Raw genomic sequence first — 22,783 nt, 5'->3', positions numbered from 1 at the left:
TTGAGGTGTTATTACCCTAGTAATAGGATTTAGACAAAGATTTTCACCTCGTTAGTACCTGTTTAAAACTTAAATAAGAAATGAGCAATTGAAAAGGGACCAATCACCTGAGCACAAGGTTTGGTGTCACTATGCAGCACCATGAGTGACTTGTCTTTTAAGTGACTGTTGATCTACTTGAGCGGGAAACATTTTTTTGTTAATATCAGCAAATTATGTAGCGGATGTCAAATTTTAATGTGGTAAGTGCATAATGATAACCTCCGGTCTTCTAATGAAATCGTATAATTCTAGTTGCCCTATGTTAACTGTGAACACGAGGACGGTGTTAAAGGAAACAGCGAGAAAAGAACACGGGCAGTGTAAAACAAAGTAATCTTACTTTAAGGCACAGGTTGTAAACACAGTGACAAAAAGGCGTTGCGCCTATTGTTACATGTTGATATTATTTGGCTCCTTGCAGACTGGTTAAAACCAGTAGAAATATGAATAGAAATATGACTTCCAGGTGAGGGCCTGGCACACGTTGATATGAAACGTAAACCCCATGGGCTATTTGGGTTAGATGAAATTGCTTTGAATTGTGGGTAGTGCAATGACGTCATCAGTAGCCAAAGATGCAGCAAGGCTTCTGATTGTGTCATTATTTTCTTATGGTTACCATGTCATTGGGTAAGAATGATCCCTTTTTTGTATGAATGACGTCTACATATTCAGTTCAAATTATCATCATCGAATAGCTCTGCCCATTACCGTTCACAGCATAAAACCGTTCCATTTCTCTCCATACCCCTTCTGCTCTCCATAAGGCTGCTCAGCGTGAGTTCCACCACGTATCAATTCTATACAAGAATCAATGAGCCTTTCTTGGAAAACAGACCAGTGGCATGACATTTATACTTGATTGATATGGTACTCTCAATCTTTCACTACATCAGGCACCCCCCCCCCCCCCACCTCCCCACCATTCTTTTCCTTTATGCTACTTTCCTTTTCGAATTTGATCTGCATGAATGTACTCCTGGATTGAGGAAAAAAATCTATCACTGTGTGCAAGTTAGTCTTCACCTTCTCTACACAGAGAGAATGAATCTGCCTTGTTACTCTGCAAATGAACCACATTTGCTCCCCTGTTTGTACAGTTGTTTCTGCCTCCAGCCTAGTGCGTATCCATCTTTCTTCTTTTACTTACCTAATGTTTATTTTTGTCTTTCACACTCTCCACTGAACCCTTTCCCAATTTCTTCATACTTAATTATGAGCTTGTGCCTTCCCGAAGGAACCCTATCTCTTACTCTTTCGCAGCTCTCTTGTTATCCTGATTTTTTTTTCTCTCCACTCCCCTCCTTTAATCTGGCTTTTAACCTAACTACACAGAAACTGCCGTCCTGTCTGCCATGAAGAACCTCTGTAGATACCTGTCACTCTAATCACATCTGTTATCATCTCGCTTGGGTTGAATTATACATTTGGCATGTCTAACCACCATATTCTTTTGTACACTTATTATTTTCTGAAACTGCCCGCCAGTGATGATTGTTCAATCTTTTGACTGAAGCTGATGCTGTACACAGGTTGTGCTCTTACTGCCCATCATATTCTTTACTGCTTTTTTAACCTAAAGTGCTCTCCTTTCATCTGTCGTCTCCATCTATCCTTCTTATTTCTAAGCATGGGAAAATTGCATCATATTTTATTTCTCATATTTACACTTTATGCACAATCACCTCACATTTGCAAACATTTTTAGGTTTATCATGTGTTGCTCTTACATCATCCCTGGCAAATATTGTATAGTCTACTTACTTTAAAGGGCTTTAAGTCAGCCTCTTTCAGCCATTGGCTTCTTTTGCCCCTGACATTCAGCCATTGGCTTTGAACATTGCCATTCACTTCTTTAATCCGCAAGAGTATTTCACTCTCACCCTTGTGCTATTGGATGTATCCTTTGCATCTATGGGAAGGCATGAGGGACCATTTCACACTCATTGAGCAGGCCATGTCCAAAGTGAAAGGAGTGCTGACAAAAAAGCATCTGAAAATGGACATTACGGAAAATAGTTGCTTTGTTTTCTGTAGCATCTCTTTGTCAAACCCTTTTTCGGTCGAGCGTGCAATAACTCTGACATGTTTTAGTCTATCTGTGGGCTTTTAACCATGCCCATCACTATCACTAGTTTGTGGGCTTGCCTTTCGAAAATCCTTTGTTATCATTGGTAAATGCTTTCCGTTTGTCCCTCCTTGGGGCGGTTTTGTTACTGCCTTGAACATCGACCCTGTTACATGGATACTTGCATGATTGCTGATACGTTTGACTGCGAGCAAACTTCTTTTTCCATTAGTGTCTCTCCTTCGCGCTCATGGCAGCCATGGCACTTTGAATCGACTCTCTTATGTCAACTGTTTTACTTTTAATTTTCAATTTACGTGGCCCAAAAAGTCCAATTAGGAATTTTAAAACGTTAACAGCTCTCACTCGAGCAAACGCGAGACCCCTTGTTTCAGACTATGCTCCCAGGTCTGCTGTACCACTCTGTACCACCGTGCGACTGACTGTAAAAATAATGACCATCTAGGAATGATGTTCACCTATCTTTACTATTTCTTGATGGCTACCGTTTTCATAACCAGTTGGAGAGTGGCAGTGCAGAATGGAGATATGAAGATTGACAAATGCATCTAAAAAGGGATGTTACAGAAAAGAAAACCCCTGAGTTCGGGCGTTAACCAGGATCATTTGAATTTAATATTAAATGCACATTAGCTCTCTCTCTCTCCACTATGCCATACATTACGGGGTACAAAGGCAGCCCTCTTCAGCCATTGGCTTCCCTTTCTGTGAGTGACAACATCCTGCGATTGCCAATGAAAACTTACTTAAAGTAGTCCTTTTGAACAATTTTTACAAAAAAATTACAGAACCAAATGTTGACAGCCAAGCCAGATCAATTGACTTTCATATTGCCTGTTTTGTGTAGCATCCATTTTCAGGTGTTGCGGTCTCTGCTTTCTCTACCGTACACAAACAACAATTGACCAAGCCAATAGCGTGCTGTACCAACGTCAAACCTATTGGCTCTGACAATATTTGTTTCACTCTGTTCTCTATTGAAAAGTTCCATGTATCAAACTTTATTTTTTTTATTTAGACAGATTTTCCAAAAGTTTTGGAAATTATCGTGTTTTCTGGCGCTTACACTATAGTTCCTTTTGAAACAACACATCTTGGTAAATCCTTTCTCCTTTATCTAGGCCTGCCATTCTGTTTTTTATCTCCTCACAAGTGTAATCTTGAGTTTAACACAAATCCATTTTTTTGTATACAGCTCTTTGACAAAAGTGCAAAACCCACGTTAAAGAATAAAATACTACATCAGTAAGCATTTTCAGGTATCTCTTGGTTAAGCACTTGTCAGTTAACAGGGTTTTCCTAATGCAACTTTATCAGCCACAGGAGCAGTGCTGGATTAAACCCTGTGGAGGCCCCTAGGCAGTCAAAATTTCAGGGCCCCGTCACAAATTATCTCCTAATACATTTTTAATTTTACCAACCAACATTTTTAATAAACCAATTTTATTACACAAAACTAAACATTACACATATGTAGCTTGGCCCATTTTTTTTTTTTTACAATCTGACAGCTGACAGAAGATGAGCTTTTCAGAAACAAACTGTTATGTGAATCTGATTTCTATGGTTTATGTACTTTAAGTTGTTAATGGGTACATTAATACAATATTTTCTATATAGAGTCTTCAATGTAAAGTTTTCGTTTCTTTGAGTCGATACATTTTTTTGCTATCTTCTGGAAACAATTTAAAAAAGTTTGATTGTAATTTTCTTTCAAGATCAAATCAATATTATTTTGATCCATAGTCACGGGCCCCTAAAAGGTATGGGGCCCGTAGGCTGGTGCCTACTTTGCCTATTTGGTAATCCGGCCCTGCACAGTATGCTGCAAAATTTTAACATTATGGTAGGAATTTCCAGTGATACTCTTAACCATTACTAAACAAGTCTTCAGAGTATTCATGTAATCATTTTCTTCATGGCCATTTTGGCAAGAAGATTAAACACAAAGCATTAGAAAAATGTTATTATCGTGCCCTACATATTTTGAGAATTTCAATTTGAAAGGGGACATCACTCAATATCTTTGCTCTCTAAATCTAAACAAAAAACAGTTATTATAAACAGTGGTGCTGGAGCAATTTTCATACTGCGGGTGATGCCATCAATGTTACATCACTGACATCATAGGGATTCTGAAAAAAATCAAACATCATTCAAGGAACAAGTATTGCAAATGAGCCCTTCACATTCCACAGATGTTAAGAGTGTAGTTTATAGCTGGTGTTGCACATGGTCACAGATATATTAGTAAAGAATGGTGTGGTAGCCACTGTCATTTACAGGCTGCACATTTTCCCTTGAAATGACCACTATATTTGCACAGATTTATTTACTGATAAAACTATATAGCGCCTAAATGATACTATGTGAAAATTGTGTTTCACTGACTATTTGTCAATTGCAAATCACCAAGTAAAGTGTCATGATTTATTTTGATCCTAATAATATCTTAGTTTCCATCACACTTCAGAATTAGAAAAACATGCATTTTACTTGTGAGTTCTTAACTGTTAATTTATTGTGAGATATCTGTACAGTTCATTTATAGGTATTTACATTTTGATGTCTGTTAGAATAAAACAACATCCTACAGCCTTTCCTTTTACACCAGCACGATTGTCACATAGTTCACTTTACTAAATCCCCATATTTTGCAATAAGAAAAAGAAAAGTACCTGCCTTTGTGATTAAAAAAACAAACACAAATTTGTCAGAAGACTAATTTGACATTGGCCTCTGTCCTTGAAATCAGAACATATGTAAGAAGTTAAAAACAAAAAGTAATCTTTAATACTTCTTCACCTTTGAAACTCTGGCATGGTTATTTTGGGGATTGCTGCAGCACCCTGCTCCGCTACTATCAGAGCTATGGTTATAAAGACTCCTATCACATTTCATTCTTAGGAATATAAATCCGAAAAGGCAGCATGGCAGCTGTCTTACTATGATCAAAGTGAGTTTGTCTCATACGGCCCTCCCCCCTAAAATTAAAAATGGTGTTCACTCCACTTTCTGTAACAAAATCTGTCACCCATGCTCACTTCCTGCTTTAGTTACTGAGTCTTTTCTTGTACTGCATTGTCAATTTCATCCAATTACCTACTGAATCATTGTCTTTTCTCAATCTGTCTGTCTTTTTTTAAAAACTTTTCTTTCTTCTGCCTCTTACCAACTGTTAATTCATTTTCAATCATTAGTCTTTCTTTCATATCTGTTGTAGTCCATATTACAGGATTAGTAATCTACAAAAACAATTACATCTCAACACTTCATTAACATAATTCTGGTTTATGGTGTTCGGTAATTTTAGTAAGTTACCAGTCAAATTGCAACCTTTTTTCACTAACCTTACTTTAATATGTCTCAAAGGGTATTCCTTCAATCTCGCAAGGAATACGGATGCCCCTCAGACCAATGTAACACTCCTGATTTAATTAGTCAAACAACTTAATAAAGATAGCTACTGTCCAAAACTGACTCTTAGGATGACGCACTGTGTCTTTCCTATAGCTCTGTCGGATATGGTGCTTTTGCAGGGACATATGTTATATGATAAGGAGATCTACGACATCGCATGACTGTTAAAATGTTCTGGCAAACAGTGGAAGGCAATGAGGGAGCTACATGTTTTCTTATGACATTCCAGTGACAATGACCTACTAGTCTTCAGAAAGAACCTCAAGACTTGGCTGTTTGACCAGTGACCTTCCCTGGCCCGCCCCCCCAGCGCCTTGAGACCCTCACGGGTGAGTAGCACGCTCTACAAATTTCTTTGATTGATTGATTGACATTCCACAGCTAAGCTCTGCCTGTTCGAGCCCTATGGCGCACACACGGTTGACCTCTATCCCCTTGTACCTGGCAATGCAAGACTAAGATTGATAATTCCATTGCACTTCTCTTTTTACATATACTCTGCTGGGGAGAAAGCACTTTGTCCCCCACAACGCACCCCCCACAAACCCCTGAAAAACGTGTTCAGTTCCTCTTAATTGTGGCCCTTCGTTCTTTGTGTTTATATAGTGGTTTGAGTGTTGTGTAAAATGCTTCTGTGTTATATATTTGGACTAACGTATACTATGTTAAGTGGGTGCAGTGCAACTTCTACACTTTCTAGGCTAATTTGCAGGTAGCACAAAATGGTAGTTCTTCTCCTCAGGGTAGGACCAGTTTTGATTCTCAGTACTCAAATTAACTATACAGACTGGAACAGAAGAAGCTACTCACTGTGAGCTGCTTTGGAAGAAGAAGCTGTAGTGACTTTTTGAGAGATGAGCTAGCCCACCAGAGTGCAGCCTGTGGTAGGTTGGTTGGAGCAAATGAGCCACCCAAGAGCCACGCAGACTTTTTGGCTTACCTAGCAAGAAACAAACCAAAGACTTTTACAGAGCAAGGGCTATTCTATCACTGTGGGCATGGGGAACAGGCATCTCCACACTGCATAGAGTCAATTCATTTGTGGAAGTCAGTCATCCCTTTTACATCCAGAAAGAGACCATGGGGATTTGTATGTGTTACCCTATTTCCTGGCACATAACCACAATAGTCAAAACTGGTTTCCTTGTTTTTGAGTGCATTTCCTGACATCACTGTTTAAGGGTATAACTGGATGCGAACTTTCAATACCACTTTTCAATTTACAGCTAGGATCCTGTTGCCTCAGTAAATGCCCAAGATTCTGTGAAGGCTGCGCTAACTGAATTTTTTTATTGTGAACAGCCATTCACAAGACCTGAGACCCTAAAGTTTGATACACCCAGAAGACCTCCTGCGGGTGCTAGCTTATTTCAACATTAGTTTTCTAATTATTTAGGCCTTTGGAAACAAGTAGAGCAGCCACTATTCTCTTGTTAAATTGTGCCCACTACCCCCTCCTCTGTCACCAACTAATGAACCTGATAGCTCCTTTCCCTGTGTGGACACGAAATTTGACGTTGGGCCATTTCTTTTTGCCTGCTAAAACCTTACTTTTTTCTGTGGGCCAGAATCCCAGTTTACTACTTTATGGTGGATTTTGGGTGTTTAAAGTCTATATATGCTTTATGACACTTGTTGTCAAATTCTCAGCAGCCACGGTTTAAACATCCATCCTCGCTCACAGGCTTCTAAAAAATAAGGACAAATGGCAGTTGTATTGAAGTGTACTCTAGTCATTGAAGCATCCTGTATGGGCACTATTGTTCTATTGACTGGAATGTGTAAATAAAGCCACAATAAGAGAACAGAGGCCTGAGTGTTTCTGAAGACAGTGGTGATCTCACAATCCCTCCCCTGTATAATAACAATGTTATTATGAGCATGGCGCATTATCCTACATTTAGGACGTATCTCAACTGTTTAAGGCACTATGACCGTTTGATTTTTTTTTTTCTGTGCTGCTCATTATATTAACAGAGCTTCATTTCCTACATATAAATACTTAGGAGGCCATTTAAAATTCGGTGGACTATAGGGTGAGTTTCATTTGCACAGCAGCCTGCACATCAAATTAACAATTCCTCGGTGGAAACATATTTGATAACAATATGAGTGCCAGCCAATCTACCATATCATGGTGGCCCAGTCAGCATTTTTTGTTTTCTGAAAAAAAAACCTTCAATGTGGTGGTTTATTTTGGAAAACAAAAAAGCAATGCCCCTGATGCTCAGAGTTTTCTTATAATACATCATAGACATTTCAGCTTTTTTCCTGTTTGAGGTACCCATGGATGTTTCAAGCAGGATCAGTCAGCATCAAAAGACTCACCAGAAATTAGTGGAAGTCAGCTCTTCTACACTGACACCTCTCTGTTCCTATTGCTGATGGGCCACTGGCAATAAGAACTGCGAGCTTCTGCAGGAAATCCGGTAGTTCCCGACCTTTAAATGCGAGGGACCATAAAGTGGGCAAAACGGGACATTCTCCAATTTATGTACGATTCCTCCTCCCTAAATGACCCCTTTAAGAGCTCTGATTGGACTAAGAGTTTATTACGTGTGAGTAATATGTCACACTAAATTTGAGTTGAACTGCCAGTAACACATTCTGGAGTAAGCCTGGACTTCTCTGCCTAGTTTAATTTTGAAGAGTCAAGTGTACAAGTTGAGTAACGTGGTTATCCATTTGGTGTACAATAGTATCAGAGGGCATGGGACATCGGAAATAAATGAAGATGCCCACTACAGATACCGAACAGTAACCACTGCCTACTGTAGGGTCGACAGAAGAGGTCAGAGTGTGTCACATGCAAACACCATCCAAAGAAGAGCATCACTATTGCCCTGGACAGAACTTTTAGAACTTCGAGTTTGCCTTTGGGTAGACTGTCTAACACCAACACTGAGAGTATGTTGTGTATAAAGACCTATCTGTAGGTCTGTTGCAGACACTCAGACCTAGGTTTCCAGATCAGGAAGCTTGACGCGCATTACAATACATATCCTCACGGCCAGTTTTGAGTTCACACAACATGGTAGAAAAAGTCTGCCAGCTCTATTCTATGCTAGCTCTGAGGAGACCAACTTGTGTTTTTGAAGTCATCTTCTGTGACGGTCACTGCTTTAGGTGGAAATATAGAAGTGCCGTTATTAAATTTTTACAGTACTTTTTTGCTCCTGAGAAGTGTCAGTACTCTCCTATTTAATGTTTGGCAGCAGTGCTGAGAAGTACAGATACTTTGCCTTTCAAATTAATTAAGTGCAGGTACTCCGTACCAGACAGTACCTGTCCATTTAAAGCACTTGTGATGGCATCCATGACAATACCTGGGCAGATGGCAGTACATTCTGAGATACTGACTTCTTAGTGGACGCTGTGAGACTTATGAGATCCTTATGCAGAAGCTGCTTAGATCAGAGGCTGAGTCCCTCCACATTTTGTTGCAGTAAGTGTGATGCTGGTCAACATTTGTTAGCCTATTACTATTGGGGAAAATAGTCTGTTGCCATTTTCAATATTTCTACCTACGTTATGTCATTTATGCTGTCTCCTGTAGTTGTCAGTAAGGCTACTTCATAGTAGAGTGATGCATACATTTTCTACCAGAGGATGCAAAATGAAAGTATCTTTGTAAGAGGTATTTCCAAAGGTACTGTGCGCATTCCAGAGTGCCAAAATCCTGTTGGAGAGTATAGTTGTACTGTTGAGCAGAACGATAAGAGACATGGATTTAAAGTAACTTGTTCACATTTTGATGGGCAAGCAGTATGTCTCAGTAGTCGCGCATCACAGGAACCGACCCCTGTGAAGCAGGCCCCCCACTCCACTTGCATTCTAAGTTAGGTGAAGTTCTTGCACTGGTTCAGGCTTGTGCCTCTTCCGATACAGAGCAAAGGCTCCTTGTGGAATGCAGTTGCTCTGTGCTGGGCTAAATGCCGGAAGTAGACACTGATCCAATTTTAACAGCAAAGAGAGAAGCAATTTGGTAAACGCCACAGCAATGTGTAACATACCCAAAGCAAAATATTAACTATTTCCAAGGAACGGATATTTACTTTCCACACAAATGATTCACAGATTGATACTTAAAGCGCACGCGTGGCTGCACCCAAAGCAGATAAGGACTAGGCAGAAATAACTTCTGTGAGGTGCTCGAGCAAAACTTCTAATCACAAATTCACTGTCTTCGCTGGTGCAAAGCTAACTAGCAAACACATTTTTGAATGATCACGTCACGCTGCTTAAATTTGTATCATGGCATTAGTCGTATTCACACATTCATTCTTGTGGTTGTTTTGTGATTAGGGACGATCTACCTTTCATAGTTTCCTTGTAACAGTGCTTTGCTGCCCACAGAGGCACTAGTACTGAGCAGAGGTGTCCAGCTGCTCGTGAATATATGAAGTTGGAAGAACATTACAATCACAAACCCAAATACCTGTCTCGCCAGAACTTGGGCAGAGCCAGTTCAAGAATGTTCTAACACAGCAGACCTCTGCTAGAGGTCTCTTTGCTTGTTAAAAAAGGGGTCTCTAGTTGACAGTCAGTTTTCACCTTGTCCAAGTAAGGACCCTCACTCTAGTCAGGGTAATCAAGACACACAGATCAGATAACCCCTGCTCACCCCCCTGGTAGCTTGGCACAAGCAGTCAGGCAATGTGTTAAATATTTGTACAAACACACACAGTAACACAGTGAAAACACTACAAAAGGACTCCACACCAGTTTAGAAAAATAGCCAATATTTATCTAAATCAAACAAGAACAAAACAACAAAAATCCAACATATACAAGCAAAGATATGTTTTTTTAAAGTAAAAAGAGTCTTAATCCCTAGAAAACAATGGATGCATTTGTTTTAGCACAAAGTACCTGGTATGCTTAAAAGATAAAGCTGCACGGGCGAGCTTGAGTCGGAAAAGCAAGCAATGCGTTGATTCCTTACTTGCAAGTGAGGCTGGGCATCAATTCCTTCCTCGCAGGGAAGGGATACGTCAATTTCCAGGCAAGCAGCCTCAGGTCTGTGCAGTGATGTGGAAGCTTTTGATGTCCAGGGTCGATGCGTGGAAAATTCTGACACGCTGTGCAAAGGGTCCACGTTGAGAACAGGCGCTGTGTCAATTCTCCAGCCTCAAGGCAGATGCTGCATTGATTTTTCTGACAAGCACACAGCAGTGCATGGATTGTCCCTCACAGGTTACCAGTTTCCACCTCTAAGGGCCTAGGGACTGGATTTGACACCACTTAGCAAGTCACGCAGATGAAGTCTTTGATATCCCTGAGACTTCAGAACCTGGGGCAAGCTCAGTCCAAACCCTTGGAGAAGCTTCACAAGCAGGATTTCAAAGTCCAGTACTTTCCCTCTTCAGGCAGAAGCAGCAACTGTAGGCCAGCAGAGCAAAGCAACAGGCAGAGTGGCAGGTCCTCCTCAAGCATCAAGCTTTTCTCCTTGGCAGAGGTTCCTCTTGTTCCAGAAGTAATCTAACATTGTGGGGTCAGCAGTCCAATAGTTATACTAATTTCTGCCTTTGAAGTAGACAAACTTCAAAGGGAAGACTTTGTAGTGCACAAGACTCAGCCCTGCCCCAGACACACTCTAGGGGGCTCGAGACTGTATTGTGTGAGGCAGGCACACCCCTTTCAAGTGCAAGTTCAGCTCCTCCCTCCCACTCTAGCCAAGGAAGACTTCTCAGGATATGCAGGACATACCGCAGCTCCCGTTGTGTGACTGTCTAGAGTGAATCCACAAACAGCCCATTTGCCAGTCTGACCCAGACATATATTCAACAGCCAGCCAGAGACACAGAATGGTTAAGCAAGAAAATACCCACTTTCTAGAAGTGGCATTTTCAAACTTACCATCTAAAAACAACTTTACCAAAAGCTGTATTTTTAAATTGTGAGATCAGAGTCCCCAAACTCAGATCTCTATCTGCTCCAAATGGGAACTTACACTTAAAAGGTATTTCTAGGCAATCCCTCATGTTAACCTATGGGAGAGATAAGCCTTTCAATCGTGAAAAACAAATTTAGCAGTATTTCACTATTTGGACATGTACACCACACCAGTACATGTCCTACCCTTTAAATACACTGCATCCTGCCCATGAGGCTACCTAAGGCCTATCTTAGGGGTGACTTACATGTAGAAAAAGGGAAAACTTGGGCCTGGCAAGTGGATACACTTGTCAGGTTGAACTGGCAGTACAAACCTACACACACAGACACTACAGTGGCAGGTCTGAGACATGTTTACAGGGCTACTCGTGTGGGTGGGACAATTAGTGCTGCAGGTCCACTAGTAGCATTTGATTTACAGGCCCTGAGCAGTAAGCAGCCTGAATAATGATGTGGGAACAACGAGGGTCGTTGTCTACGAAAAGAGAATAATGCTTTCCTGAACAATGACCCTGTTTCCTCTGCCTAACCACGCATGTCCACAACAACGAACATGCGTGGTTAAGGCAGAGGAAAACAGACTCTGGATCGGAGAGGACGCGATCAGGTAAGTGGGGCTGAGGTAGGGTGCGGGGTAGTCTTAGGGGTACGGGTGGGGGTAATTTTAGTTTTTAGGGGCGGGGTAATTTTAGGCTTTAGGGGCGGGGTGGGAGGTTAGGGTATTTTAGATTTTAGGGGCGAGGTGGGGGTCAGGATAGTTTTAGGTTTTAGGGGCAAGGGTGGGGGGTTGGGGTAATTTTAGGTTTTAGGGGCAGGGGAGTCAGAGTAGTTTTAGGGGCGAATGTGGGGAGTCGGGGTACTTTTAGGTTTTAGGGGCCCGGGTGGGGGAGTTGGGGTGGTTTTAGTAGCAGGGGAGGGGAGTCACAGTAATTTTGGGGCGGGTGGGGGTTCAGGTGGTTTTTCGTGGTAGTTTTAGGGGCAGGATGGGATTTGGGGTGGTTTTAGGTTTTATGGGCGAGGTGGGGGTTGCATTTATTTTATTGGCAGGGGTGGGGGGGTTGGGGTGGATTTGGGTTTTAGGGGTGGGGTCACAGTAATTTTAGGGACGGGGTAGGGGGTTAGGGTAGTTTAGGTTTTAGGGGTGGGGTTGGGGGTCGGGGTAGTTTTAGGGGCAAGGGTTGGGGGTTGGGGTAATTTTAGGTTTTAGGGGGCAGGGGGGGTCAGAGTAGTTTTAGGGGCGCGGGTGGGGGGGTCAGGGTACTTTTAGGTTTTAGGGGCCCGGGTGGGGGAGTTGGGGTGGTTTTAGTAGCAGGGGAGGGGAGTCACAGTAATTTTGGGGCGGTGGAGGTTCAGGTGGTTTTTCGTGGTAGTTTTAGGGGCAGGATGGGATTTGGGGTGGTTTTAGGTTTTATGGGCGAGGTGGGGGTTGCATTTATTTTATTGGCAGGGGTGGGGGGGTTGGGGTGGATTTGGGTTTTAGGGGTGGGGTACAGTAATTTTAGGGACGGGGTAGGGGGTTAGGGTAGTTTAGGTTTTAGGGGTGGGGTTGGGGGTCGGGGTAGTTTTAGGGGCAAGGGTTGGGGGTTGGGGTAATTTTAGGTTTTAGGGGCAGGGGGGGTCAGAGTAGTTTTAGGGGCGCGGGTGGGGGGGTCAGGGTGGTTTTAGGGGCAAAGGTGGGGGGTTGGGGTACTTTTAGGTTTTAGGGGCCGGGTGGGGGGGTTGGGGTGGTTTTAGTAGCAGGGGAGGGGAGTCACAGTAATTTTAGGGGCGGGGTGGGTGTTCAGGTGGTTTTTCGTGGTAGTTTTAGGGGCAGGATGGGGTTTGGGGTGGTTTTAGGTTTTATGGGCGAGGTGGGGGTTGCAGTTATTTTATTGGCAGGGGTGGGGGTTGGGGTGGATTTGGGTTTTAGGGGTGGGGTCACAGTAATTTTAGGGACGAGGTGGGGGTTAGGGTAGTTTAGGTTTTAGGGGTGGGGTTGGGGGTCGGGTAGTTTTAGGTTTTAGGGGCGGGGTGGGAGGTTGGGGTATTTTTAAGTTTTGAGGGTGGGGGTTTGGGGTAGTTTTAGGTTTTAGAGGTGGAGTGGGGGGTTGCAGTTGTTTTAGGGGTGGGGTGGGGTTTTGGGGAAGTTTAGGTTTTAGGGGTGGGGGTAGTTTTGGGGGTTGGGGTATTTTAGATTTTAGGGGTAGGGGTGGAGGTTCAGGGTAGTTTTAGGTTTGTGGGGTGGGGGGTCGGTTTAGTTTTAGGAGTGTGGGTTGGGGGAGTTAGGTTTTAGGGGTGGGGGTCAGGGTAGTTTTAGGGGCGGGTGGCGGGTTGGGGTAGTTTTACTGGCGGGGTGGGGGAGTCAGGGTAGTTTTAGGGGCGGGGTGGGGGGGTCCCTGTAGTTTTGGGGGTGGGGGTCAAGGAGGTTGCATGCTGGAACCATGCATGCCATTTACCAGGAATGCCTTTACAATGAAAAATCATTGTTAAGGCATTTGTGGTAAAGGCATTAGTGGTAACAAAGCGGTCGTTGTTCCGTCTGCGTTGTTCAGGTATGCGTGGTTCCAGCATGCGTTGTTCTGACACATTCACCCTCGGCACCTCTGGTGGACTTAACTAGGGACTTATTCGTAAATCAAATATGCCAATCATGGATAAACCAATCACCAATACAATTTAGACAGAGAGCTTGTGCACTTTTAGCAACGGTTAGCAGTGGTAAAGTGCTCAGAGCCCTAAAGCCAACAAAAACAGATCAGAAAAAAACGGAGGCAAAAATTTAGGGATGACCCTGCAAGTAAGGACCCGGTCCAACGTCACTCAACTGTGTCTCAACACATCCAAGTGTCAAACCTTTGGATTGGGAATATCCTGACTCTGCTTGCTATTGACATGTCATCCCAGAGAGCATTGTTCTGTTTTCAGATATCCAAGGTGCTTTGAAAACAGCCCAATTTTTTTTTTGTGTGAAATACAGGCACTACCATGTGGTAGGGTAGAAACATCCAGTGTGATACAAATGTGTTGGGTCCCACTTTCCAACGGTGTGGAGTATGAGATTAGCCTCACCTTTTAAAGCCAAAATCACCTCAAGGTGAGAGCTCTTCCACAAGATGCTATTGTTATCAATAGAGTGTCCACCGTCTGCTGACAGAACCAGCCAAAAGATAACTAGTTGATGATGTGGTCAACGATCTTACAAAACGAAGGGCGCAGGTTTTACTAGCAAGATGTAGCATTTATAGTTGTGAACAATGTTTGAATGTAGTTAGCTGAAAAATGCTCCTGTTTCATTGGCTTAGTAAAGGAGAAAGCAAATAAGTTTGAGGCTGGGTTAGAAGTGTAGACATTTTCAAAAATGAATATTATGCCTTACATTTAAAAAAAAAACCTTGATGGTGCTGATAGGTTTGCTTTTCCATAGTATATACAGACAATGCAACATGCCTACAGATATCAGTGCAAGCTGAGACAAACACAATTACAGCCACATAGGCACACAGGTGTCCATGCCCTTAGACAAATAGGGATTCATGCAAATAGACCTATTGACATGTTTTCACCCAAATACACAGAGGAGTTTTTTTCCCCTTTTTTACACATTTATTTCTCAGTTTTACACAGTTAAAAAAGGAAACATACAACCCACACAAACATGTCTCCTGCCATATATATCCCCAGCACCACCTATGATCCACAATACCATTGGGATAGATATAAACATTACAATAGTACATACCAGATCATAAGTCCCGTTTAAATCAACTGATTTATTACAACTCCTGGAGTCCAATTCACTTCACATCAGTTCTGAGCCATGGAAACGTTCCAGCACCATCACTCATGTTGCGATATCGTCCTGAACCTTAACATTAAACCTCGACTGTCCCATATGTTGCTCTTCAGCCACTGCCCACTCCAGGACATTCTTGACCCACTGGCCTACTTGAGTGTAACCGGTTACCGTCCACCCAATCGTCACTCTCCTCTTTGCCAAGAGGAGAGCAAGTTGCATGAATTTGTACATCATTTTTCTACCCTGGGCTGCGTCACTACCCCCAGTAGAAGTGCCTTCAGCAAAGCTTGGACTGGAAACCCAGTGGCAGCCTCGATCGATGGCACTATCTCCAAGCCAAGTGCAAAAAAGAGGCTTAGTCAACCCTGCATTTGGGACATTTTGCATCCCTGGCTGGATAAATCTTGCTAAAGATGGAAGGAGTGATATACATCCAGTGAAGGTAAATGGAATGTATAAACCTGAACCTGCTGTTGCAAGAAAATGGACGGGCCAATGCACACGCCTGATCCCAATCTGCATTCGAGGAGGGCTAAGCCAGTTCCATCTCCCAGGCTCATTGAGCTCGCAGTGGGGGTCGGGGAAGATCTGAGGGCTGTATACAGAAGCATGATCAGATGCCTCCGCTCCCCCATCTTAGAAGCCCACCCATCACCTGTGATAGCATCAGTGAAGACAGAAATGTGCTCAAGCCTCCCCTTGCCCGCATATTGTAGAAACTGACCATCCCTCAGTTAAAATGTAGCCTGGCCTTCCTGTAAAGTAATAAAGACTTCCCCAGAGTAGAGATCTCCAGCCAAGAGGCAACCACCACAATTCCATTGTTCCATGGACATATCCATGTCCATAACATAGAATGGAGAAATGTCTCACAGCTGCAGTTCCCAATCAAATCGGTCTCTTCGGATCACTTTAGTGACCACCCCCTCCCAAGTTACAGCCCTTTGTCATACTAGATAGGGAACCAGAACTTCTGCCCATCCCCCTCTCTCAAGAAGTCACACCAGTGTCTCACCACTGGTTTTGTCCTTCAGGAGACATTCTTCCTAATTATCGAATTCACGAGCCACTGTGCTGCATACTGTAAATGGGCTGTACAACACTAGTGCTGCATATCTGGTAGGCCCAGACCCCCTTCAGCCAAATCTCTCTTTAACACCAACAAAGCTACTCTGCTACAGTTACTCACTCACACCAAGGATATCAGAAGACTGTCCAATTTTTGGAAGACCCCATGATTAATGGGACAAAAAGAATTCTGTACAGTGTACAGAAACGTGGGGAGACAGACCATCTTGGCTATGGCCGCCCTATACATGAAGAGAGAGGAAGCATGCTCCAAAACTGAATGGTCTCCTGACGGCCTCCTAGCACCTGTTCAATATTATAGCAATTCTGTTGTGCCTCTGTATGGGCTACCATAATCCCCAAGTACCAAAAACATTCTGCCTCCCATGAGAAACCCAAGCTCCAGGAGGTGTACTCGTTGGACAATTATTTGTCAGCCCGCCCAGGGATAACATGAGTGTATAATGCTTATTAGCCCAAAGACCTGACATTTCTCCAAAGGCCTCCATATGCTACATCGGAATCAGCACTGCTTCTCTGGGGGAGCGGACAAATATAAGGGCATCGCTTGAATACAGTGAAAAAATGTGTGTAATGTCACCTGCCAGAATCCCCCAGTCCTTTATTTCAAGGTGTAATAGGGCAGCCAGGGGTTCAAGTGGCAGGGCAAAAAGCAATGGTGAGAGGGGGAAACCCTGGTCGGTGTCCATCCCCATTGGTCAACTTTGATACCGTACCTCCTACCCTGGCCCCGGCCACGGGTTCCGTGTATAGCAATCTCACCCAATCCCAAAAGGAAGGTCCGAACCCTAGTGCCTTAAATAGGACCAGACAACAGTATCAAAGGCCTTTTCTAAAGGAAAAGCTGCCTATGCCATTTCCTGCTCCTCATCAACCACTGCATACAAGCCATGTCAGCCTACCTATATTGAGAGCTGTGCTCCAGTCGGGTAGGACCACATATTGGTCGTCATGCACTAAGTCCCTTATCATGGCCCGAAGTCTGGTCACCAGAAGTTTACAAAGCACCTTAATGTTTGAATTGGTCATGGTAAGGGGTTGGTAAGAAGAAGGGTCCGCAGCGTCCCCTCCAGGTTTCAACAGCAGACTTATAACACCCTCACACATTGTGTGGGGGAGAATCTGCTTGACCGTGCCTCCTGGAATACCTCCAGCAGCCGCTCTGACAAGAGTGCAGAGTAGGCTTGGTAGAAGTCTACAAGGAAGCCATCACATTCTGGTACATTAGACGTATTCAGTTCCCGCTGGGTCCCCTTCAAGTCCTGCAGTGCAAAGTATAAGTCCAGTTCCTACACGCTTTCTGGGGCAAGGCCAGGAAGCATCATTCCCCGGCAGAATGCCTCCAGTGAATCCTTGCAGTCAATCTCTCTTGCTTTGTACACATCCTGAATGTGAGTCTGAAAGGTCATCAATATGACCTGTCGCCCAGTAATAATTCACCCCCTTGGGAGGTGAAGGTGCACTACAGGCAGCACCTCTTGTTCCCTTCTTAGAATCCAAGCCAATAGCTTTCTTGACTTGTCCCCCTCCGTGTGCAGGCATTGTCTATACTGTATAAGTGTGTACTGGGGAGTAATTCAAGTTGGTTGCATGTAAAGCACCTTCTGCTGCTCTAAGGCATACTCCAATCACAGGATGTGACTCCCGAGTGGAAAAGAGGAGAAAAAAGAGAGAGAAAAAGGAAGAAAGACAGGAATGGAACGGTCTTCTTTAAAACAAAGCAGCAGTCATAAGCAGATAATAGGCATCTTGGTCGGTCATTTAGGTTGACACTCTTTTCATATCTGCGGCGTGGTGCACCCTCGTTTGGGTGTAACTTATTAAGACAGGAACAGTGTGTCCAATGACGTAAGACAAGGCACTCTCTCCAGTGCAGGTACAAATGTACAGTTTTCACATCTGCTGGGGAGAGATGATTAGTACAAGACAAAGTTGAGCTTTGAAACATTGCTCTATATTTCTCTGGAAACGGTCCCATCCACACTTTCAAAAGGGATCAAGGGTCCCACCTCAGAAAGATGCTTGTCATTGTACCCACATTTATACCACAGCATGGGCGATAGCCAATATTTTGGTTCGAAATGAGGTGGCCACCCTGGAACATCAAAACAACGGTAGCCTATATACCACACCTTTGCAAGAAAGACACCTGTTTCTATGATTAGCTTTGTTGTTATATGCAAGTGCCTGCCATTTAGACTGTATTTTTTCTACTTGTACTCCTTTTAATTTATTTTGCATGTGTTGAGTTTTTGTATGTTTCGTTGCAGTTGTGTCCGAGGTTGATTGCAAGAATGAGGTTATAGGTGAATGGATGTATGAGTGCAAAGATGTGTGACAGAGTGCATGTATGATGACTTATGGACTGCCTATGCCAGTCAGTGACAAAAGGCACTTTCATTCATAATCCAGACCTTTTGGCATTGATGCTTGTTTTTCTGCTGGTCAGTCTCCGAAGCCAAACCACGCTCTTCGCTGCTTGGCAAAGACTCCCACAGGCTGTTTCTTAACAAACTGCCCAATTCCCCTTTCCCAATATCGTCTTTTTTCATATGTTTGTTGCCTTGTCGGTAGGTCATGGGCTATTTTTAGGAACTTTGTTGTTTTCAGAAGCAGCGTTTACAATTTCCAAAGCAACGCCACATTGAGAAAGAAACAGTTACTAGAAAACCATACATTAGTATGATATCAAAGTTTCCTTAAATGTTAGTTGTTAGTCAAAAGTGGCACCAGTTTTTGTTACTTCAAAGTATGCAATACTCACAATATTGTGCTGCTAACTAGGAGAAACCAGACATCCTAATGTAATGTGTGAGGGTTAGCATTTTCGCTCAGTTGCAACATGATTGTATAGTAGACAGAAAACTAGAGTTGACAGTAATTACTGTTTTTGCTAGTACTGCATGTCAACGTCTGCAGCTTTCTGAACGGGAGGCCAAGTGTTTGCCGCAATGAGTTCAGTCAGGTGCTGTGTCATACTATTTTAGGTCTGTCTTATAGAGCGCTTTAATTTTTCACATTTTCCAATGAAATAATACAAAAAATAATCCAAACATACCTACAAGGCCCTTTAGTCAGACCTCTTAAGTCTTTGCTCTGTTCTGGAGCCATTCACATGTTGCCTCGCGCTATGGCATACAGTATGGGTCGCCAAGTTAGTCCACTTTATCCATTTTATGTTTTCCATGTGAGTGGCAGCATTTTTCTGCTTATAGGAGTCCACTTCAGGGACTGGCCTGGTGGGCCAACACCTGCTTCCATTTTATTTATTTTTTTGTTCAAGGAGCCATGCATTACTTTTACTGTTTGTTGTTTGATCATTCTTTCGCGTTTTTAGACTACAGCATTTGCCCTTTTAATGTTTTAATACATATTAAGTGCATGTTTGCCAAGGCTAGTGGCTTTGCTATTGCTAGTTGGTTCTTTGGAGGCAAATCCTCGCACGTTAATTAATATTTAAATAGACAGATAATAGCGTAAGCTGCGGAAGGCTCATTGATAAAGTCATTCATTCTGTAATATGTTATAGCCGGTTTAATCTTTTGATAGTGTAAATGGAAGTAACTAAAAGACAATATTTTTATCAAACTTATTTTATTGTTGTGTAAATGTTTTAATTTTATTTAACCAACCAAATGAGTTCGAATTGTGAACTTGCTTATATGCCAGAGGTGTGATTAGTGCACTTGCAAATCAATAATATATGTTAGAAATAGATGAAAATATGAAAACGTTAAAGCAGTTGGGTTGGCATCAGGGGAGTAACACAAAACGGTCTTTTTAAGTTCTATAAAACTCAAAGTTTTCCAGTGTGTAACAAGGTGCCAGTTAAAGTTCCCCAAAGCCAGCAAAGACTATTAAGTCATGCCACCGTAAGGTCTACTTTAAGTGGCGGCTGGTATCAGGAAAAAGTGGTAAGGCAGTCTGAAGGGACAATAACAAAACAAAAAAAAAAAAAAATGACCGACCACCGGCCTCCTCATTGCTCTTCTGCTCCTCTGCTAGTGCACAGGCTGAGGATTCCAGACTCCCCTATGGTCAATCCAGATGCTGCTCTCCTGCTGGTAATAGTATAACCCAGCAGGAGAGAAGCACTGGGATTGGCCTGCGTGGGCTGATTTTTCACTCCCACGGAGGCTGGGAGCCTGTGCCTGCTGTTCTCCACCCAGCAAAGCAGCTCAGGTTGGAGTGATATCAGTGCGCATGTCAGTTTGGCCATCCTAAGACAGCTGGCCAAACCGGCATGTGCACTTGCAGCAATGCCACCACTCCCCCCTTCGTGCTTGTTCCAGTGCTGGCATGAGGATGGCCCGCCCCAGACTCTGAAGAAAAATAAAGTGATAATAAAATGGTTTTTATTATCATTTTATTTTTCAAGTTTGCATCTGTTGGCAGGCGGGCGACTCATCATTATGGCAGTGGGTGCAATGCATGTCCAATAGGTGAGGTGCCTAGGGGATCCCAATTATAGCTATCTGTAACTAACCAAACTGAGGCTGGCTAATTCATTGTTCTTTTGTTCGGTGAAGCCAATACCACCTTTGCTACCTTTCTGCTCCTTCCATATCTGCCCAATTTATAAAAGTAACTTCTGGAGGAGAGTTGGCCTAGTGGCTGGAGCTGCTGACTTTGGAAGTGAGGAGCCAGGTTCAAATTCAGACCGTGACTCAAAATCGTGTGATTCTTGGCAAATCACTTAATCCAGCCTAAAGCCATGTAAATAGTCTGGTTCCCTTGAAAAGGGCTCCAACGTTCTAGAGCCAAGTATGCACTATATAAAAGTGCAAACAATGTTACTTCCCTGCCTACTTTCTAAGTTAGCACTTCACTTAGGATGACCTCCATATTGTCTTGCAGGGATAGGGGAATTGGTTTCAAAACATGGAAAATGCCAGGAATCAAAAGAGTAGATCTCTGGGCTGATGGTGCTCTTCCAGATTTAGGCAACACCTTGAGCTCATGTGGGAGAACACACTTGGGCAATCTTTCTCTACTTGTACCTTTCTTTTTTTTCCCTGTAAGATCCTAAGTCATTTGTAATAAACAGTCTGTGTTTTTACTACATTTTGTGTCCTGCGGAGTACCTCAAGCATTAATTTGGTTACATTACTATGGGTACTATTCAATTCTTGTGTAGGCAATGAGTTTAGCAGGCTTGGTTTCTCAGTTTACTAGAATGCAAATGACACACCTTTTACTAATGACACTGATAAGATCGAACTTTACACATGATCACTTTTCTAAACTGAAAACCTGTTTGACTTTGATCAATTATGTCTTGTTGTTCTTTCTTCCAACTAAATCCTTCTCTCAGGGAATTTCTAACACCTTATTCTTCCACATGAACACCACTTTTTATCTTGGTGAGGACCTCTCTGTCACCTTCCAGACAGTCTCCCACCACACCCTCTGCACAAGACTCCACGACTCAAGCGTACGCAACAAAGCCTTAGAGTGGATCCTCTCCTTCCTCACAAGCGAACCCAGAGAGTGAAGCTCCAACCGTTCTTCTCAGAACCAATAGAAATCAGCTGCAGAGTTCCTCAGTGCACCTCTCTGACCCCCACACTCTTTAACTTTTACATGGCACCACTTGCAGGCATCGTCAGAAACCATGGACTCAACATTGTCACCTAAGCCAACCACACAGAGCTGATTTGGTACCTCACCGACGAACCTATAGGTGCTAAGAGCAACTTTCACAAAGGGATGAAAGCAGTCTTCACCTGGATGAAGGACAGTTGCCTCAAACTCAACTCTGGCAAAACCGGACTCCTCATCCTGTGCACCCCGCCCTCTGCGTGGGATGACTTCTGGTGGCCCACAGCGTTCGGAGCCACCCACAATTACCAGCCACGCATGTAACCTCATCATCATCCTTGACTCCTCGCTCTAAAAAAACGCCAAATCAACGCCATCTCATCCTCCTGCTTCCCCATGCTCTGCCTGCTTTGGAAGATTTTCAAGTGAATCCCCATGAAGTCTAGGAGAATGGTCACCGAGGGGCTCGTCAGTTGCAAACTCGACTACGGCAATCCACTCTATGCCCGCACCGCCCAACAACTCCAAAAGAAATTGTAGAGAATCCAGAACGCCTTTTCCAGACTTATCCTGAACATGCCCCACCGAAACCACGTCTCCGGTCACCTGAGACACCTTCACTGGCTCCTGGTCAACAAAAGAATCGCCTTCAAGCTCCTTACGCATGCCTACAAGGCCCTCCACAACATTGGACCTGCGTACCTCCACCTCTCCTTCTACACACCCACCAGACATCTCCACTCCACCCACCTAGCCCTGTCCAGCATCCCAAGGATCTGCAAGACCTTGACTGGAGGAAAATCCTTCTCCTATGTGGCTGCGCAAACCTGGAACTCTCTTCTGCTACATCTCAGGCAGTCACCCTCACTGCCTCAATTCAGGAAGGACCTCAAGTCCTGGCTGTTTGATTGAACTACACAACCCCGCCC

At 43.4% G+C, this 22,783-nt stretch overlaps 1 protein-coding gene and 1 long non-coding RNA gene across 3 annotated transcripts in view; one reads left to right on the top strand and one right to left on the bottom strand.

The window, feature by feature from the left end:
• Positions 1 to 22,783, top strand: part of CLMN (calmin) — a 520,511-nt gene that overhangs the window by 3,962 nt on the left and 493,766 nt on the right. The window contains exon 2 of one of the 2 annotated variants that reach the window (XM_069208250.1): positions 5,781 to 5,880. The exons of the other annotated variant lie outside the window; for it this stretch is intronic. The gene's annotated coding sequence lies outside the window, so the exon portion shown is untranslated. The remainder of the gene's footprint in view (positions 1 to 5,780; positions 5,881 to 22,783) is intronic. 2 annotated transcript variants of the gene reach the window in all.
• The window catches only part of LOC138260103 (uncharacterized), a 194,410-nt gene that overhangs the window by 141,772 nt on the left and 29,855 nt on the right, over positions 1 to 22,783 (bottom strand). The gene's annotated exons all lie outside the window — the stretch shown is intronic.

Source organism: Pleurodeles waltl, chromosome 9 (genome assembly GCF_031143425.1).
Source record: "Pleurodeles waltl isolate 20211129_DDA chromosome 9, aPleWal1.hap1.20221129, whole genome shotgun sequence".
NCBI classification, from domain to species: Eukaryota; Metazoa; Chordata; class Amphibia; order Caudata; family Salamandridae; genus Pleurodeles; species Pleurodeles waltl.
This window is presented reverse-complemented; position numbering and strand designations above follow the sequence as displayed.